Below are 19,219 nucleotides of genomic sequence, written 5' to 3' on the forward strand. Positions count from 1 at the left end.
TGAGTTAGTGTATGTTTTTGTTCATATATTGCATAGTTTCACAGTGAAAATAAAATATGGAACGACACACACTCTGCACTTTGGTCCGCTCCCTCCTACGACGCTTTTCCAACAGTCTTGAAGGAGTTCCCACATATTCTGAGCACTTATTTGATGCTGTTCCTTCACTCTGTGGTCCGACTCATCCCAAACTATCTCAATTTGGTTGAGGTTGGGAGATTGTGGAGGCCAGGTCATCTGATGCAGCACTTCATCACTCCTCCTTGGTAAAATAGCCCTTACACAGCCTGGAGGTGTGTTGGGTCATTGTCCTGTTGAAAAACAAATGATAGTCCCACTAAGCACAAACCAGATGGGATGGTGTATCGCTGCAGAATGCTGTTTTAGCCATGTTGGTTAAGTGTGCCTTGAATTCTAAATACATCACAGACAGTGTCACCAGCAAAGCACCCCCACATCATAACACCTCATCCTCCATGCTTTACGGTGGGAAATACACATGCGGAGATCATTTGTTCACCCACACTGCGTCTCACAAAGACACAGCGGTTGGAACCAAAGATCTCCAATTTGGACCAAAGGACACATTTCCATAGGTCTAATGTCCATTGAAGGCCTGATTCACACAGTGTCCTCTGAACAGTTGATGTTGAGATGTGTCTGTTACTTGAACTCTGTGAAGCATTTATTTGGGCTGCAATTTCTGAGGCTGGTAACTGTAATGAACTTATCTTCTGCAGCAGAGGTAACTCTGTGTCTTCCATTCCTGTGGCGGTCCTCATCAGAGCCACCTTCATGTCTTAAGTAATGATGGACTGTCGTTTCTCTTTGCTTATTTGAGCTGTTCTTGCATTAAAATGGACTTGGTCTTTTACCAAATAGGGCTATCTTCTGTATACCACCCCTACCTTGTCACAACACAATTGATTGGCTCAAACACATTAAGAAATTCCACACATTAACTTTTAACAAGGCACACCTGTTAATTGAATTGCATTCCAGGTGACTACCTCATAAAGCTGGCTTAGAGAATGCCAAGAGTGTGCAAGCTGTCGTCAAGGCAAAGGGTGGCTACTTTGAAGAATCTCAAATATAAAATATATTTGATTAGTTTAACACTTTTTTGGTTACTACATGACTGTGTTATTTCATAGTTTTGATGTCTTCACTATTATTCTACAATGTAGAAAATAGTAAAAAATAAAACAAAACCCTTGAATGAGTAGGTGTTCTAAAACTTTTGACCGGTAATTTACATACATACTGCATGCGCCTACAGTGGAAACGACAAAATTTGATTCAGAAAATAAGGAACTTACTTTGATAGGAATGCACACATGTCCAAAGTTATTATTTGTAAGGGAAACAATAAGGCAATGGAAGCACCAGCCAGAAAATGTTCCAATTCGTGCAAGACTGCATACTTGATCTGTGCAAACATTGTTGAAGTGTGTGGGCTCTCCTCAAAGAGAGAAGTTTGTCCTGCTCATTTTCTAACTCTCCCTTGTGATAGTGTGGTGCAATGAAGCAATTTACCCCAACCTCCCACCATCTACCACAAATGGTCGCGGCATGAGCTCTAAACTTTTAATTGAGGAACCACTTTAGGTAAATGAGTAACCATTTGGATAAGGGGATTGTAAATATATAAAAGTATATTGTTTTATTTTTATTTTTTTTGATATTTAGATATTTTACATTATGATCTCTGGAGACAAATGTAAAACCAGTCATGTGGCAGCAAACTGAAGCATATCAACATATACCTTTTTCCACAGTTGAGTTTATGAAATGCTGGTCTGATAACTTGAAAGAATGACATTTGGAGACCCAAGCTATAGGCTCCTGTAGCGCAAATGACAGGATAGCGCCAAACCAAATGAGTTGATTAAGGATTTTTAGAATGTTTTAATTATATGCACAGACTTTTCACTGTATTTTTTTACAATTTGTATCGTGTTAAATACAATGATTAATTTGTTTTTAATATGTTGTATTGCGTCACATACACCAGATTGGTGCAGTGAAATGTGTTGTTTTACAGGGTCAGTCATAGTAGTACAGCACCCCTGGAGCAAATGAGGGTTAAGTGCCTTGCTCAAGGTCACATCAACTGATTTTTTACTTTAACCCAGCAAACTTTAACCCAGCAACCTTGCAGTTACTGGCCCAACACTCTAACCTGCCTCCCTATTGATAGCCACCGTAAGTTATACCCACATATACTGTACAGTGCCTTCAGAAAGTATTCACATCCCTTGTGTTACAAGATAAACTAAAAATGTATTAAATAGAGATTTTTGGTCACCGGCCTAAACACAATATCCCAAAATGTCAAAGTGGAAATACATTTTTCAAAATGTTTACAAATGAATTAAAAATGAAAATCTGAAATGTCTTGAGTGAATAAGTATACGGAGTCAGAAAGTTGTAGTCACCTCCAAAGTAACTGTTTGTTCCCCCGTAATTTGTTTTACTTTACACAAAGCATAGTTAAAAACTATAGTTATCCCAGGTCTGTTCCTTACATCCTCCTGCTTCAAAGGAGCCAGCCCCATTCCCATCTCCTAGTCCCAGCCCCCTATCTCCATCCTCTCCCCAGCCCCATCTCCATCCCCGTTCCCATCCCCAGCCCATCACCCTAATGCCAGCCTGGCCTCCTCTCTTTCTGTGAGATGCTTTCTGCGCGCTTGTTCGGCAGTAAAGATGAGATGCTACAGCATCTCTATGTCAGTCATCCAGCTCTCTTTCTCTGCATCAGAAGAAATGGCTTTGAGATTCCTGGCACGCCAGGCCTGATTGCTTGCCATGCTGTCTCTGATGTGGGCGATTTCCCTGCTAACACAGGGATGGCAGGGATGAGGATGCCTAGCAAGCTGGGGTTGAGTGCCAACCTATGTTCCCCAAGAGCACTTCTCTGACAATGAGTGGATTGCATGTGGATGTCTTTAATGCTAGTGTGAACTGGTGTGTGTGCTTTAAATATGCCATTCACTTCTGAGTGTCGCTGATGGCACAGTTATTGCACATGAGTCAACAGGATTCATGTCAATAAACTATGCTGATGGAAATGAGGAAGACTGTTTTCTGCCGCTTTTTTCTATAAATAAATTGTATTAGCCTATGTCTAATTCTTGTGACATTTGTCACATTTTGAACTAGCATTAGATCTTTCTAATTCTATCAATTCCCTCCAAAATAGAAGCACTTCTGGACAGAACAATAATTATATGAGATCATGGGTGCATGAACGGCTCCAGAGGTAAGCTCTCTTCCACCACCCTCCCCTCGGCCACCCTAGCCAGCTCCTAAGCTCCACCGTGTATTACCTCAGGTCCGATGGTAATCTTCACCTTTGTCTTTATGAAAGCGATAAGATGAGTGTGCCCACGCGAGGGGGAGGTTCAGAGAGAGTTCACCGACAAATAAGATAAAGAGGCCGGGTAATTAGATAAGACACAGGACAAATCTACTAGCCAGGGCCCTCGGATGAAAATCATTTTCAATGCCACTTTCCTCATCAGAGGCTCTGACAGTCCGTTGAACAGGCACTGTGAATAGAATAGATCAACAGAACACGAGCGCTCATTCTCTCTCAGCTGACTCTCAATAGCACTCCTGGGGGAGCCTGGAGCCTGCATACAGCTGACCCTGTCCACTGCTCTGCTCTGCACACAAATACACTATAGACGTGAGGGAAGCAGAGAGGGTCACATTCCCATAGACAGAGGCCCAACAGAAACACATCATCATAATTTTCTATGTTATTTCATTTACGATTGACGATTGAGTAAACTTTTTGGGTGACACATTTTGTGCCGCTTGCCTCTCGACTCTCTATAAAGGGCACCTTTAAATACAAAAAAAACAACAATTCTACATAACTCCCATTCAGCATTATTTGTGATTTTGAAAGTCTGAAGAAAGCTTCAGTCATTACATTTAGAGACTTGTCACTTTGACATGAAGAATGCTTTGATGAGCTCATTTTTGCCCACTTTACCTCAGAGTAACAAAGGTTGTGACAATCATGTTACCATTGATGTCAGAATGAAAGCTTTAGCATTAACCTCAAAGCCAAGTCTTTTTTTAAAACCATGAAGACCAATAGAGAAAGTGTTCTCCCTCGTCTATATGTATGTAATGATCCAGCATTCACTTTCTTCTCATTTCTTTGTTAGTCTTATTACAGGAAGCTCAAATACCATTTTTCACTATATGCAGAAAGGATGTATATTTTATACCAAGATCACAGAATGTACAGTATCTTACCTAAATTAAGAAAGTAGTCAAGATGACTAGCTTGATTGAGCCTCCGCCATGTATATCTCACTAGGTCAGGATATTTAAGCCTCCGTATATCCACTAGTTCCAATATATCCATGATATTTGTGATTTCCTTAAGTGCATGAGGGTGATAGTTTCTAGTGTGATTTGGCTCCCGAGTGGCACAGCAGTCTAAGACACTGCATCTCAGTGCTAGAGGCGTCACTACAGACAACCTGGTTCAAATCCAGTCTGCGTCACAACCGGCTGTGATTGGGAGTCCCATAGGGCAGTGTACAATTGGCCCAGCATTGTCCGGGTTTGGCCAGTGTAGGCCATCATTGTAAATAAGAATTTGTTCTTATGCCTAGCTAAATAAAAGTTTTTCAAAAAATGTAATCCTTTATGGCCCATTGAGGTATTTAATACCTTATTATAATCTCCCACCATAATAATAGAGTATTGTATTGCTTGTAGGCTTGATAAATGATTATATATATTTTCAAACAAGCGCGGATCATCCTTATTTGGACCGTATAGATTAATGAGCCAAATCAGTTTATGGTCCAATAAGATATTTAAAATAATCCATCTACCTTGCAGATCTGTTGGAACAAATTGCACATTCAGATCAAAATGATTGTTCATTAATTAATATCATCACCCCTTTTGAGTTTCTTTGCCCATGGGAGAGGTATATTTTCCCCCCTTTAAACAATAGATATTATATTTAAAAAAAATGTTGCCAGGTACATACTGATTGTCTTCTCTTATTATCTGCTAAGCCATTACAATTATAACTGGCTACACTTATTTCACCATTTACCATAATGAGATACAAGTTTCAATTCTATTTATCATAATATATGTTTGAAAACTCACCCTTAAAAAGTACCATAATGATTGAGAATCCATATAGCAATACCATGGTATTTGCATTGCTACTGAGTAAACCTCCAATTGTTCTCCACTATTCCACCAGCTAAAACCTCCCCCCATCCTAAGTTGGGTTGTTGTCCCAGTGACTGGCAGTCTCCCCCTGTCCACCTGGATCCAGTCTCCCCCTGCCTTCCTGGATCCAGTCTCTCCCTGTCCACCTGGATCCAGTCTCCCCCTGTCCACCTAGATCCAGTCTCCCCCTGTCCACCTAGATCCAGTCTCACCCTGTCCACCTGGATCCAGTCTCCCCCTGTCCACCTGGATCCAGTCTCCCTCTGTCCACCTGGATCCAGTCTCCCCCTGTCCACCTGGATCCAGTCTCCCCCTGTCCACCTGGATCCAGTCTCCCCCTGTCCACCTGGATCCAGTCTCCCCCTGTCCACCTGGATCCTAGGGCCTTTGAGAGATTGGGACACATTCTTTAAAAAGAGCAGGCAGTGCCACCCACAGAAGCAGATTAACTGCCAAAAGCATTTCCAACGCCCTGATGTCAATTATATTGTATACAATTATTTAAACAAATGTGTATATATATATATATATATATATATAACCTTGCATATCTTAATTTATTTATATATATATATATATAAATAACCTTGCATATCTTAATTTATTTCCACAATTAACAAATAATATGAGTAATAATGAAGGCATTTCATAGGAAGGACTGTTACCTATAACCAGGGTTGGCATCACAAAAATTACATTTTTGGCAAGCAAATATGATGATTTATCCTTTGTCACTAACATCATTACCAAATAGCAACAGATGTGGGATACATACAGTACACACACACAATCATACACACTCCCCACCCTTCCCTTACAAACAACCACAAGCTCAGATGTTCAACAGTTGTTCCAACCCCGAGCCCAACTTAAGAGAAGACTTGATGTGCAAATGCATATGCAGTTGTAGCTGTTTGAGCAGGCATGCAAAACAGAGCAAGAATGGGGAGATTTGATTAACCAATTTCAAGTGCTAGCTGATGGAGCTCAGATACACAACACCCTCCTGCTCTGACACACACGCTGGTCCCCCGTTTCCAAGCACTTCTGTGCAGTCAGACCTTTTGATTATTTTGTGCCACCAGGGCCACAATAATTTGCCCCCTCTCTGATTGTGCTAGTGTGACCCCCTCCCCATGGGTTACTGCAGCTAGTGTTGCCAACACTGCCACTACCTGGGTGGGGGCACCCCACTGGAATTCTCACTGGCTAGGTACAAGGTTCTCATTAGCAGCATTGAGAAATTCCTTGTAAATTATGCTCACCAATCCGGGGGCTTTGGCTTTGTTGGACCAACACTGCCAGACAGGCTCAGATTATTGAGGGGCAGTGCTGCTTTAGTGGGTCTCTGACTGCGTTCATCTTTCTGTCTTGGCTGCCTATCGGCTACTTGCAGTAGGCCTATAAAACAGATAAGGACTTCTCCTTAGTGTGAGAGTCGCTCAGGTGAGTGTCTAGAGTATAGCGTTGGAGACTGTTCCTTCATGATAGGACAATAAATACATAAACTATATTGATCATTTATTTTAAAATGTCTATCCCGTATCTGCAAAATATTGAAAGCTCTCTCTGTCACAGCTCCTGCTCGCAGACACACATGGGCTCTGGCATTTGCAACCATTTTCCTTTTTCACTCACTTAACTCCACACTTTTCCAAACACAAAAACACACATCACACTTTCCATCACAACATACAACATACCCGTGCCTTCTATGTCCTCTGTTTGCTGTGTTTTTATCCCTACCATGTTGATTCCTATCTCCTTTTGGGCTTTTGAGAAATGTTGTGTTCCAATTCCTGATATTTGAAGATGTATTATTTCAATAATTCTAAACAAATTGCTTTGTTAAGAAACAGTAAGCTAGTTATGAACCACACAAAGTCATGGTTGAACACCAAACGCACAAGTAAACAGAGTCTCAGTTCAGTTGTACACTGCCAGTGTGCAAATGCATGCTAGCATCAGACATCTTACCAGACTCAATTGACAGCATCGCTGTTTCAAACATGTAGAAAACAGTCCAGCTCCAGCATATGCTCCCTCTCCTGCGTTCTTCTCATTATTATAATCAACATTTATGCTGACTGATTAACACAGTTTCAAGACACTATTCATCCACAAATAAAAAGTAGTCAGGGGTTGTGGGGGCTGCGCAAGGTGCACCCAGGTAAAACAACATCAGAATCATTGTGGGGGTTCAATTAATCTCGCCCGGGTGCCCGTTTTGGTGCATTTAGCACCAGCTAAAAGTTGATTGCATTCGATTCGGAACCGGGCTGCCTCCTGGGTGTGAGCCAGGTGCCCCGCTCTGTCTGACGGCGATGTCAACTCAAAACAAAAGTGACATAATTAAGCATGTGTAGTAATGAGTAGGATTCTGTGTTTTCACATGGAAAAGTGATTGCTTTTGATAGAAACACCTTCCCTCCCTGTTTTTGCTTGATGGGCCATAGCCCGGTGTACCCAGGGACAGATGAATCAAAACCTCTCTCTGCTTGCTTAAATTGTGTGCCATGCTGTGTGCAGTCAAAACAAATTGACATGCTTGCTAACTTGGTTAGCTATGTGATTAAATGAGTTTTCAAATCAACTGTTTTAGACTATTGCATTTTAACCAAGCAAGAGAAATAAAATTTCAATCTGTACTGAGTGAATTAACAAGATCATTTTGGAACAAACGCTTCCAGACTGTCCAATGTTTTCAGAACAGGGTTCATAGTGTAATGGTTATAGTTATTGCCTGTGGATCTAAAGATTGTGGGTTTTCCTTCCGGAAGATACATTTTGTCCATTATTTCATTTATAGTTTTGACAGCCCCCTCCCGACACACACACACACTTATTTGCATTTATTAGGTGGCTCTTAAAATAACCTTTGGGTTTGTGGATTGGCAGGCAAGTGGCAGTGAGTGTGGTTATCAGACAGTCAGGCACAGGGCAGGCAGAGGTCAGTAATCCAGGGCAGTGTCACAAGGTACAGAACGGCAGGCAGGCTCAGGGCAGGCCGAATGGTCAAAACGGGAAAACTAGACAATAGGGAATAGAGAGGAAAAAAACGAGTACAGGAAAACCACTGGTAGGCAAGACAAGACAAGATGAACTGGCAACAGACAAACAGAAAATACAGGTATTAATGCACAGGGGATAATGGGGAAAATGGGCGACACCTGGAGGGGGGTGGAGACAAGCACAAGACAGGTGAAACAGATCAGGGTATGACAGCGGTGGTGTGTGCATCCTGCTAGAACAGAGGAGAGACCAGCTCAGTAAGAGATCGTTGCCCTCATCTGGGAGATGCACTCCATGACTACCGTCATCGGGGGGACATAATATTTTATTTTTAGGGGGTAGATCAGCTTTAATATTGCAGATAGATTGTGGCTTCCATCAATGTAATTGTCTGCATCAATTCCAATCCCCCATATATATGTTTTGTAAATATATATGCAGTAACACTCTAAAGTTTGGACACACCTACACATTCAACGTTTTTTCTTAAATTCTTTACTATTTACTACATTGTAGAATAATAGTGAAGACATCAAAACTATGAAATAACACATATAGAATCATGTAGTAACCAAAAAAGTGTTAAAAACAAATCAAAATATATTTTATATTAAAGAATCTTCAAAGTAGCCACCATTTGCCTGAAAGACAGCTTTGCACTCTCTTGGCATTCTCTCAACCAGCTTCACCTGGAATGCACCATCACTCCATCACTCTCCTTTTTGGTCAGATAGCCCTTACACAGCCTCGAGGTGTGTTGGGTCATTGTCCTGTTGAAAAACAATGATAGTCCCACTAAGTGCAACCCAGATGTGATGTTGTATCGCTGTAGAATGCTGTGGTACACACGCTGGTGAAGTCTAACTTCCATTCTAAATAAAATCACTGACAGTGTCATAAGCAAAGCACCACCACACCATCACACCTCCTCCTCCATGCTTCACGGTGGAAACCCCACATGCGTAGATCATCCGTTCACCTACTCTGCGTAGGACAGACCAAAGGACAGATTTCCACTGATCTAATGTCCATTGCTCCTGTTTCATGGCCCAAGCAAGTCACTTCTTCTAATTGGTGTCATTTAGCAGTGGTTTCTTTGCAGCAATTCAACCATGAAGACCTGATTCACACAGTCTCATCTGAACAGTGGATGTTGAGATGTGTCAGTTACTTGAACTCTGAAGAATTTATTTGGGCTGCAATTTCTGAGGCTGGTAACTGTAATGAACTTATCTTCTGCAGCAGAGGTAACTCTGAGTCTTCCATTCCTGTGGCGGTCCTCATCAGAGTCAGTTTCATCATAGCGCTTAATGGTTTTTGCGACTGCACTTGAAGAAACTTTCAAAGTTTTTGAAATGTTCCTTATTGACTGACTATCGTTTCTCTTTGCTTATTTGAGCTGTTCTTGCCATTATATGAACTTGGTCTTTTACCAAATAGGGCTATCTTCTGTATACCACCCCTACCTTGTCACAACACAATTGATTGGCTCAAACACATTAAGAAATTCCACACATTAACTTTTAACAAGGCACACCTGTTAATTGAAATGCATTCCAGGTGACTACCTCATAAAGCTGGCTGAAAGAATGCCAAGAGTGTGCAAGCTGTCATCAAGGTAAAGGGTGGCAACTTTGAAGAATCTGAAATATAAAATATATTTTGATTAGTTTAACACTTTTTTGGTTACTACATGACTGTGTTATTTCATAGTTTTGATGTCTTCACTATTATTCAACAATGTAGAAAATAGTAAAAAATAAAGAGAAACCCTTGAATGAATAGGTGTTCTAAAACTTTTGACCGGTAGTGTACATACATACTGCATGCGCCTACAGTGGAAACGACAAAAATATATTCAGAAAATAAGGAACTTACTTTGATAGGATTGTACACATGTCCAAAGTTATTATTTGTAAGGAAAACAATAAGGCAATGCAAGCGCCAGCCAGAAAATGTTCCAATTTGTGCAAGACTGCATACTTGATCTGCGCAAATATTGTTGAAGTGCGTGGGCTCTCCTCAAAGAGAGAAGTTTGTCCTGCTCATTTTCTAACTCCCTTGTGATAGTGTGGTGCAATGACGCAATTTACCCCAACCTCCCACCATCTACCACAAATGGTCGCGGCATAAGCTCTAAACTTTTAATTGAGGAACCACTTTAGGTAAATGAGTAACCATTTGGATAAGGGGATTGTAAATATATAAAAGTACACTGCTCAAAAAAATAAAGGGAACGCTTAAACAACACAATGTAACTCCAAGTCAAACACACTTCTGTGAAATCAAACTGTCCACTTAGGAAGCAACACTGATTGACAATAAATGTCACATGCTGTTGTGCAAATGGAATAGACAACAGGTGGAAATTATAGGAAATTAGCAAGACACCCCCAATAAAGGAGTGGTTCTGCAGGTGGTGACCACAGACCACTTCTCAGTTCCTATGCTTCCTGGCTGATGTTTTGGTCACTTTTGAATGCTGGCGGTGCTTTCACTCTAGTGGTAGCATGAGACGGAGTCTACAACCCACACAAATGGCTCAGGTAGTGCAGCTCATTCAGGATGGCACATCAATGCGAGCTGTGGCAAGAAGGTTTGCTGTGTCTGTCAGCGTAGTGTCCAGAGCATGGAGGCGCTACCAGGAGACAGGCCAGTACATCAGGAGACGTGGAGGAGGCCGTAGGGGGGCAACAACCCAGCAGTAGGATCGCTACCTCCGCCTTTGTGCAAGGAGAAGCAGGAGGAGCACTGCCAGAGCCCTGCAAAATGACCTCCAGCAGGCCACAAATGTGCATGTGTCTGCTCAAACGGTCAGAAACAGACTCCATGAGGGTGGTATGAGGGCCCGACGTCCACAGGTGGGGGTTGTGCTTACAGCCCAACACCGTGCAGGACGTTTGGCATTTGCCAGAGAACACCAAGATTGGCAAATTCACCACTGGCGCCCTGTGCTCTTCACAGATGAAAGCAGGTTCACACTGAGCACATGTGACAGACGTCACAGAGTCTGGAGACGCCGTGGAGAACGTTCTGCTGCCTGCAACATCCTCCAGCATGACCGGTTTGGCGGTGGGTCAGTCATGGTGTGGGGTGGAATTTCTTTGGGGGGGCCGCACAGCCTTCCATGTGCTCGCCAGAGGTAGCCTGACTGCCATTAGGTACCGAGATGAGATCCTCAGACCCCTTGTGAGACCATATGCTGGTGCGGTTGGCCCTGGGTTCCTCCTAATGCAAGACAATGCTAGACCTCATGTGGCTGGAGTATGTCAGCAGTTCCTGCAAGAGGAAGGCATTGATGCTATGGACTGGCCCGCCCGCTCCCCAGACCTGAATCCAATTGAGCACATCTGGGACATCATGTCTCGCTCCATCCACCAACGCCACGTTGCACCACAGACTGTCCAGGAGTTGGCGGATGCTTTAGTCCAGGTCTGGGAGGAGATCCCTCGGGAGACCATCCGCCACCTCATCAGGAGTATGCCCTGGCATTGTAGGAAGGTCATACAGGCATGTGGAGGCCATACACACTACTGAGCCTCATTTTGACTTGTTTTAAGGACATTACATCAAAGTTGGATCAGCCTGTAGTGTGGTTTTCCACTTTAATTAATTTTGAGTGTGACTCCAAATCCAGACCTCCATGGGTTGGTAAATTGGATTTCCATTGATTATTTTTGTGTGATTTTGTTGTCAGCACATTCAACTATGTAAAGAAAAAAGTATTTAATAAGATTATTTAATTCATTCAGATCTAGGATGTGTTATTTTAGTGTTCCCTTTATTTTTTGAGCAGTGTGTATTGTTTTAGATCTATTTTACATTATAATCTCTGAAGACAAATGTAAAACCAGTCATGTGGCAGCAAACTGAAGCATATCAACATATAACTTTTTCCACAGTTGAGTTTATGAAATGCTGGTCTTTTAACTTGAAAGAATGACATTTGGAGACCCAAGCTATAGGCTTCTGTAGCTCAAATGACAGCATAGCGCCAAACCAAATGAGATGATTCCATATGTGTTATTTCAAAGTTTTGATGTGTTCACTATTATTCTACAATGTAGAAAATAGTAAAAATAAATAAAAAACCTTGAATGAGTAGTTCTGTCCAATCTTTTGACTGGTACCGTATATATTTTAAATGTTTTCCTTTTTTATTTCCCCCTAACCCTTCCATCCCTCCCTTAATTGGAGTAAACTAATTGACAGCAATACTTAGGCTTCTACTTCCAGCTTATACATACTATAATATATACGTTTTACGGACACAAAATATTTTACATCAGTTATCTTTTGTTTGTTTTTAGTCCCATCCTTCAGCTACCCTCAACCCCTCCCATCTATCTCTGAACACATCCAGTTTTGATTTATATTTGCCATATATGTTTTAAACTGTGCTGTGATGTTTCACAAAAGTCCTGAACCTTTCTTTTCTCATATATTCTACATATTTTAAATTAAAAATCAACATTTTTGATAAGAGTATTATTGTGTTATTGATCAATTGACTATTACTTTTTAAATCACCAGCAGTGCTATTTGAAGAGGGGGACATAACTTGGCAGGGGGTCTGGGGGTACTCCCATTTTGGGGGGGGCATCTGAAGCCCATTTCCTGCATTTCTACACAATCTAATATGAGATGGCCCATCTAGCCATCTCTACTTAGAACAACAAAAAGTAAGCAAAAATGCCCACATTCATCAAGCTAGATAAGAGATTATTAAATATGTTTATGTGACTGATAAGACCAAACTAGATCCATGATAATTCAATAATCAATATTGTGTTGCACCTTTAACCAATAGCCTAACAAATGAACAACTCTTACAAATAAAATACAAAGACAACTTTTTATTGTCTTTAAGACTATATCAAATTGCAGCCAGACCGCCCAGCCAACCCAAGCTTCATACACGCCCGACCCCCACCAGTCTAGTCAATAACTCAACTCTCCCCCCCACACAACTTCCTTCCATCTCTTTTTTTATGTGTCAAGGGAAAATTGAATGAACACACATACAGTACACCTAAACATTAACAGACAGAAACAGTACACCCTCCATTTAATTCATATCATGGGCCTAATAGTACTGTAGAGCTCTTGTTACTTGCACACAATATAGCTGGGTCACCCCGTCCTGCCCCTAGGGGTCCACGGCCCTGAAGTGCCCCAACCCAACAGACCCCACTCAGCTTTAGGATCTTACTTAAACATTCATTATTGGTTTCAGGTGTGTTAGGCCAAGGCCAAAGTAACAACAGTACAGCAGACCCCCAGGGCCAGGACTGAGCAGCCCACCAGCTAGGGATTGCCTAAATCTAACCTGACGTGGGCATGTTTTCAATACAGACTCCTTTTTTTGTACAATATTCCATATAAAGCATCCAGACCTCATGAAAGTTGCACAGTATACCCTTAATCTTAAAACAAATCTAGTGATACTCTACATAATTTCATATTTCTTCCATACATTATGAGAGGATAACCAACCTTCCAATTAATGGCAATGCATTTATTAGCCACTATAAATGCTCGGTTACACAGTTTTTTCTAAAACAGTCTCCAGTATCAACATTTCCAAGCCAACAAAAACAGGGAGAAGGGAGAATCTGTAGACATGCTGAAATAAAAGTACATACTCTTTGCCAGAATTCAGACAGCCTTCACAAGACCACAAAATATGCAAATATGTCCCCTTTGTGCTTTACACCTCAAGCATAATACTATAATTTCTGAGTGCATGATATTCAGTTTCACTGGCATATAGTACATTCTATGGATGGTCTTAAACTACAGTAATTTATGTCTGAGATTATATGAACATGACTTGGCATTCTAACATATCTGTATATATTCATCATCATCAATAGCATCTCCCAGGTCTTCTTCACATTTTTGTTTCACATGTTTTGTATCATCAGGAAAAGCCTCTATCAACCCTTGATACAGTTGGACCCTGGACTATTACTCCTGATAATCACAGCTAGTTAGCTGCCACCGAGTGACCCAGCCCCGAAGCTAGCCCTGAGCCAGGCCCACTCCCCGGCCAACTCTGTGATCACTCGGCTACTCAGCCGATGCCTCCCGGACTCTACCCCCAACACGGCTAGAATCCACTACTCCACCGGATCCTTGCTGTAAGCTCTGGACCTTTGCATCGGATCATCGCTGCATCATCGCTTTATGTCTCTCTCAAATGTCAATATGCCTTGTAAGCTGTTGTTTAGGATAGTCATCATTGTTTTAGTTTACTGAGGAGCCCCAAGTCCCACTCAACATGCCTCAGATACCTTCTTTGTCCCACCTCCCACACATGCGGTGACCTCACCCAGCAGAACTATCCCGTCCAGAGATGCAACCTCTCTTATCATCACTCGGTGCCTGGGCTTACCTCCACTGTATCCGCACCCCACCATACCCCTGTCTGTACATTATGCCCTGAATCTATTCTGCCACACCCAGAAATCTGCTCCTTTTATTCTCTGTCCCCAACGCACTAGACGACCAGTTTTGATAGACTTTAGCCGTACCCTCATCCTACTCCTCCTCTGTTCCTCGGGAGATGTGGAGGTTAACCCAGGCCCTGCGTGTCCCCAGGCACTCTCATTTGTTGACTTCCCTAAGTTTGTTTAACTCACTGCTTTAGCACACTCCTCCAACCCTGATGTCCTTACCATGCCTGAATCCTGGCTTAGGAAGGCCACCAAAAATTCAGAGATTTCCATACCCAACTGCAACATTTTCCATCAAGATAGAACTGCCAAAGGGGGAGGAGTTGCAATCAACTCCAGAGATAGCTTGCAAAGTTTTGTCATACTTTCCAGGTCTATGCCCAAACAGTTCAAGCTTCTAATTTTAAAAATGAATCTCTCCAGAAATAAGTCTCTCACTGTTGCCGCCTGTTATAGACCCCCCTCAGCTCCCAGCTGTGCCCTGGACACCATATGTGAATTGTTTGCCCCCATCTATCTTCAGAGTTCGTTCTGTTAGGTGACCTAAACTGGGATATGCTTAACGCCCGGCAGTCCTACAATCTCAGCTTGATGCCCTCAATCTCACACAAATTATCAAGGAACCCACCAGGTACAACCCCAAATCCGTAAACATGGGCACCCTCATAGATATTATCCTGACAAACTTGCCCTCCAAATACACCTCTGCTGTTTTCAATCAGGATCTCAGCGATCACTTCCTCATTGCCTGCACCCGCTATGGGTCTGCGGTCAAACTACCACTCCTCATCACTGTCAAACGCTCCCTAAAACCTTCTGCGAGCAGGCCTTTCTAATCGACCTGGTCCGGGTATCCTGGAAGGATATTGACCTCATCCCGTCAGTCGAGGATGCCTGGTCGTTCTTTAAAAGTAATTATCTCACCATATTAAATAAGCATGCCCCTTTCAAAAAATGTAGAACTGTCACGTTCTGACCAGTATGAGGGTTATTTTGTTAGTGTATGCTGGTCAGGACGTGGCAGAGGGTATGTGGTTCGGGGTGTGTGTATTATGTAGAGGGTAGTTGATTTATGTATTCCGGGGTTTTTTGGTCACTGCTCTATGTTAGTCTATTTCTATGTTCTTTCTAGTTAGTCTGTTTCTATGTTTAGTTAATTGGGGTGTGGACTCTCAATTGAAGGCAGGTGTTATCTAGTTGCCTTTGATTGAGAGTCCTATATATTAGGGTGTTTGTGTTTGTAAATTGTGGGAGGTTGTCTCTTGAATTGCTGTCGGTTCCCTTCAAGACTGTATTCTTCAGCCGTTGTTTTGTTTTGTTTGTGTAAGTGTTCTCATTAAAGTTAATTATGAGCACTCAACCCGCTGCGCCTTGGTCCTTTCCTGACGACCGCCGTTACAGAACCTCCCACCAAATCCGGACCAAGCAGCGGAGGAAGGAGCAACAGGTGGACTTTGAGGAGCAAAGGGAATTTGAGTTGGACCAATGGGAGAAATGGACATGGGAACAGATTATGGCCAGAGAGGGCCCATGGAGAAAATGGAGCGAAGACTGGGAACGCTACAGGGGAACACGACTGCCGTTTAACCCGGAGAGGCAGCCCCAATAATTTTTTGGGGGGGGGGCACACGGGTAGTTTGGTAGGGCCAGGATTGAGCCGCAAGCCAAATCCCCATGCTTATTGGGGGCAGCCTATTATTAGTCAGGTCCCGTGCGTTGGAGTGATGTGCACGGCGTCGAGGCCTAGTATTCACAGGCCGGTGTGCGCAGTACCTGCGCCCCGCATTTGTCAGGGGAAAGCGGGCATCCAGCCAGGAAGGGTGGAGCCAGTACTGCGCTCGAGACCGCCAGTGCGCCTTCACGGTCCAATATATCCTGTTCCCGCTCCTCTCACTAGCCGTGAGGTGTGTGTTTCCAGGCTGGCATATCCAGTACCAACACCACGCACCAGGCTTCCAGTGCATCAGCCCAGTCCAACCCGTCCTGTTCCCGCTCCACGCACTAGCCTTAAGGTGTGTGTTTCCAGTCTGGCATATCCAGTACCAGCACCACGCACCAGGCTTCCAGTGCGTCAGCCCAGTCCGACTCGTCCTGTTCCCGCTCTCCGCACTAGCCCTGAGGTGCGTGTCCCCAGACTGGCACATCCAGTACCAGTACCACACATCAGGCTTCCAGTGCGTCAGCCCAGCCTCGAGAGTTCGGCAACAGTATGCAGTCCAGAGTATCCGGCAACAGTGTGCGGTCCAGAGTATACGGCAACAGTGTGCGGTCCAGAGTATCCGGCAACAGTGTGCGGTCCAGAGTATCCGGCAACAGTGTGCGGTCCAGAGTATCCGGCAACAGTGTGCGGTCCAGAGTATCCGGCAACAGTGTGCGGTCCAGAGTATCCGGCAACAGTGTGCGGTCCAGAGTATCCGGCAACAGTGTGCGGTCCAGAGTATCCGGCAACAGTGTGCGGTCCAGAGTATCCGGCAACAGTGTGCGGTCCAGAGTATCCGGCAACAGTGTGCAGTCCAGAGTTTCCGGCAACAGTGTCTAGTCCAGAACCGAGGGAGACTGCCTGTGATCAGGAACCGAGGGAGACTGCCCGTGATCCGGAACCGAGGTAGTCTGCCCGCGACCCGGAACCGAGGAAGTCTGCCTACGACCCGGAACCAAAGGAGTCTGCCTGCGACCCGGAACCGAGGGAGTCTGCCTGCGACCCGGAACCGAGGGAGTCTGCCTGCGACCCGGAACCGAGGGAGTCTGCCTGCGACCCGGAACCGAGGGGGTCTGCCTGCGACCCGGAACCGAGGGAGTCTGCCTGCGACCCGGAACCGAGGGGGTCTGCCTGCGACCCGTAACCGAGGGAGTCTGCCTGCGACCCGGAACCGAAGGGGTCTGCCTGTGACCCGGAACCAGGTGAGTCTGCCGGTGACCCGGAACCAAGGGAGTCTAGCAGCAACCCGGAACTGAGTAAGCCTGACGATTTGGAACTAAATATGATTAACTGTATAACAAATGAGTCTGCCTTCAGCATGGAACGGAAGAGGTCTGCCGATGATCCGGAATGAGGGGAGTCTGCCTACGGCCGGAAACTGATCAAGTTCTGCATTCTGGAGGACAGTAGGCCGGAGCCAAAGCCACCTCCGGTATAGCTGGGTTGGGGAGAGGGGGTGTAGCACAGGTGCCGTCGTTGACGGCAGCCACCCTCCCTTCCCTCCCTTTAGTATAGGGGTAATTTTCTTTTGTTGTTGTTTTTTTTGTGTGTGAGGTGCATCCGGGGTCTGCACCTTTGGGGGGGGGTAATGTCACGTTCTGACCAGTATGAGGGTTATTTTGTTAGTGTAGGCTGGTCAGGACGTGGCAGAGGGTATTTGGTTTATGTGGTTCGGGGTGTGTGTATTATGTAGAGCGTAGTTGATTTATGTATTCCGGGGTTTTTTGGTCACTGCTTTATGTTAGTCTATTTCTATGTTCTTTCTAGTTAGTCTGTTTCTATGTTTAGTTAATTGGGGTGTGGACTCTCATTTGAAGGCAGGTGTTGTCTAGTTGCCTTTGATTGAGAGTCCTATATATTAGTGTGTATTTGTGTTTGTAAATTGTGGGAGGTTGTCTCTTGAATTGCTGTCGTTTGCCTTCAAGACTGTATTCGTCGTCCGTTGTTTTGTTTTGTTTGTGTAAGTGTTCTCATTAAAGTTAACCTGATATGGATAGGGGGCAGTATTTTCACGGCCGGATAAAAAACGTACCCGATTTAATCTGTTTATTACTCCTGCCCAGAAACTAGAATATGCATATAATTCTAAAACTGTTTGAATGGTGTCTGTGAGTATAACAGAACTCATATGGCAGGCCAAAACCTGAGAAGATTCCAAACAGGAAGTGCCCGCTCTGACCATTTCTTGGCCTTCTTTATTCTCTTTATTGAAAACAGAGGATCTCTGCTGTAACGTGACACTTTCTAAGGCTCCCATAGGCTCTCAGAAGGCGCCAGAACGTTGAATGATGACTTTGCAGTCCATGGCTGAAAAACAGTAGCTCATTTGGATAGTGGTTGATCTGAGAACTATGAGACGGGCGCGCGCATGCACGTGAAGAGTCCATTTTAGATTATCAGTCTTTGAACGAAAACAACGACTCCCGGTCGGAATATTATCGCTATTTTACGAGAAAAATAGCATAAAAATTGATTTTAAACAGCGTTTGACATGCTTCGAAGTACGGTAATGGAATATTTTGAATTTTTTGTCACGATATGCGTCCGCGCGTCACCCTTCGTTACCCTTCGGATAGTGTCTTGAACGCACGAACAAAACGCCGCTATTTGGATATAACTATGGATTATTTGGAACCAAACCAACAATTGTTATTGAAGTAGAAGTCCTGGGAGTGCATTCTGACGAAGAACAGCAAAGGTAATCCAATTTTTCTTATAGTAAATCTGAGTTTGGTGAGTACCAAACTTGGTGGGTGTCAAAATAGCTAGCCTGTGATGGCCGGGCTATCTACTCAGAATATTGCAAAATGTGCTTTCACCGAAAAGCTATTTT

Source organism: Salmo trutta, chromosome 33 (assembly GCF_901001165.1).
Source record: "Salmo trutta chromosome 33, fSalTru1.1, whole genome shotgun sequence".
Classification (NCBI taxonomy): Eukaryota; Metazoa; Chordata; class Actinopteri; order Salmoniformes; family Salmonidae; genus Salmo; species Salmo trutta.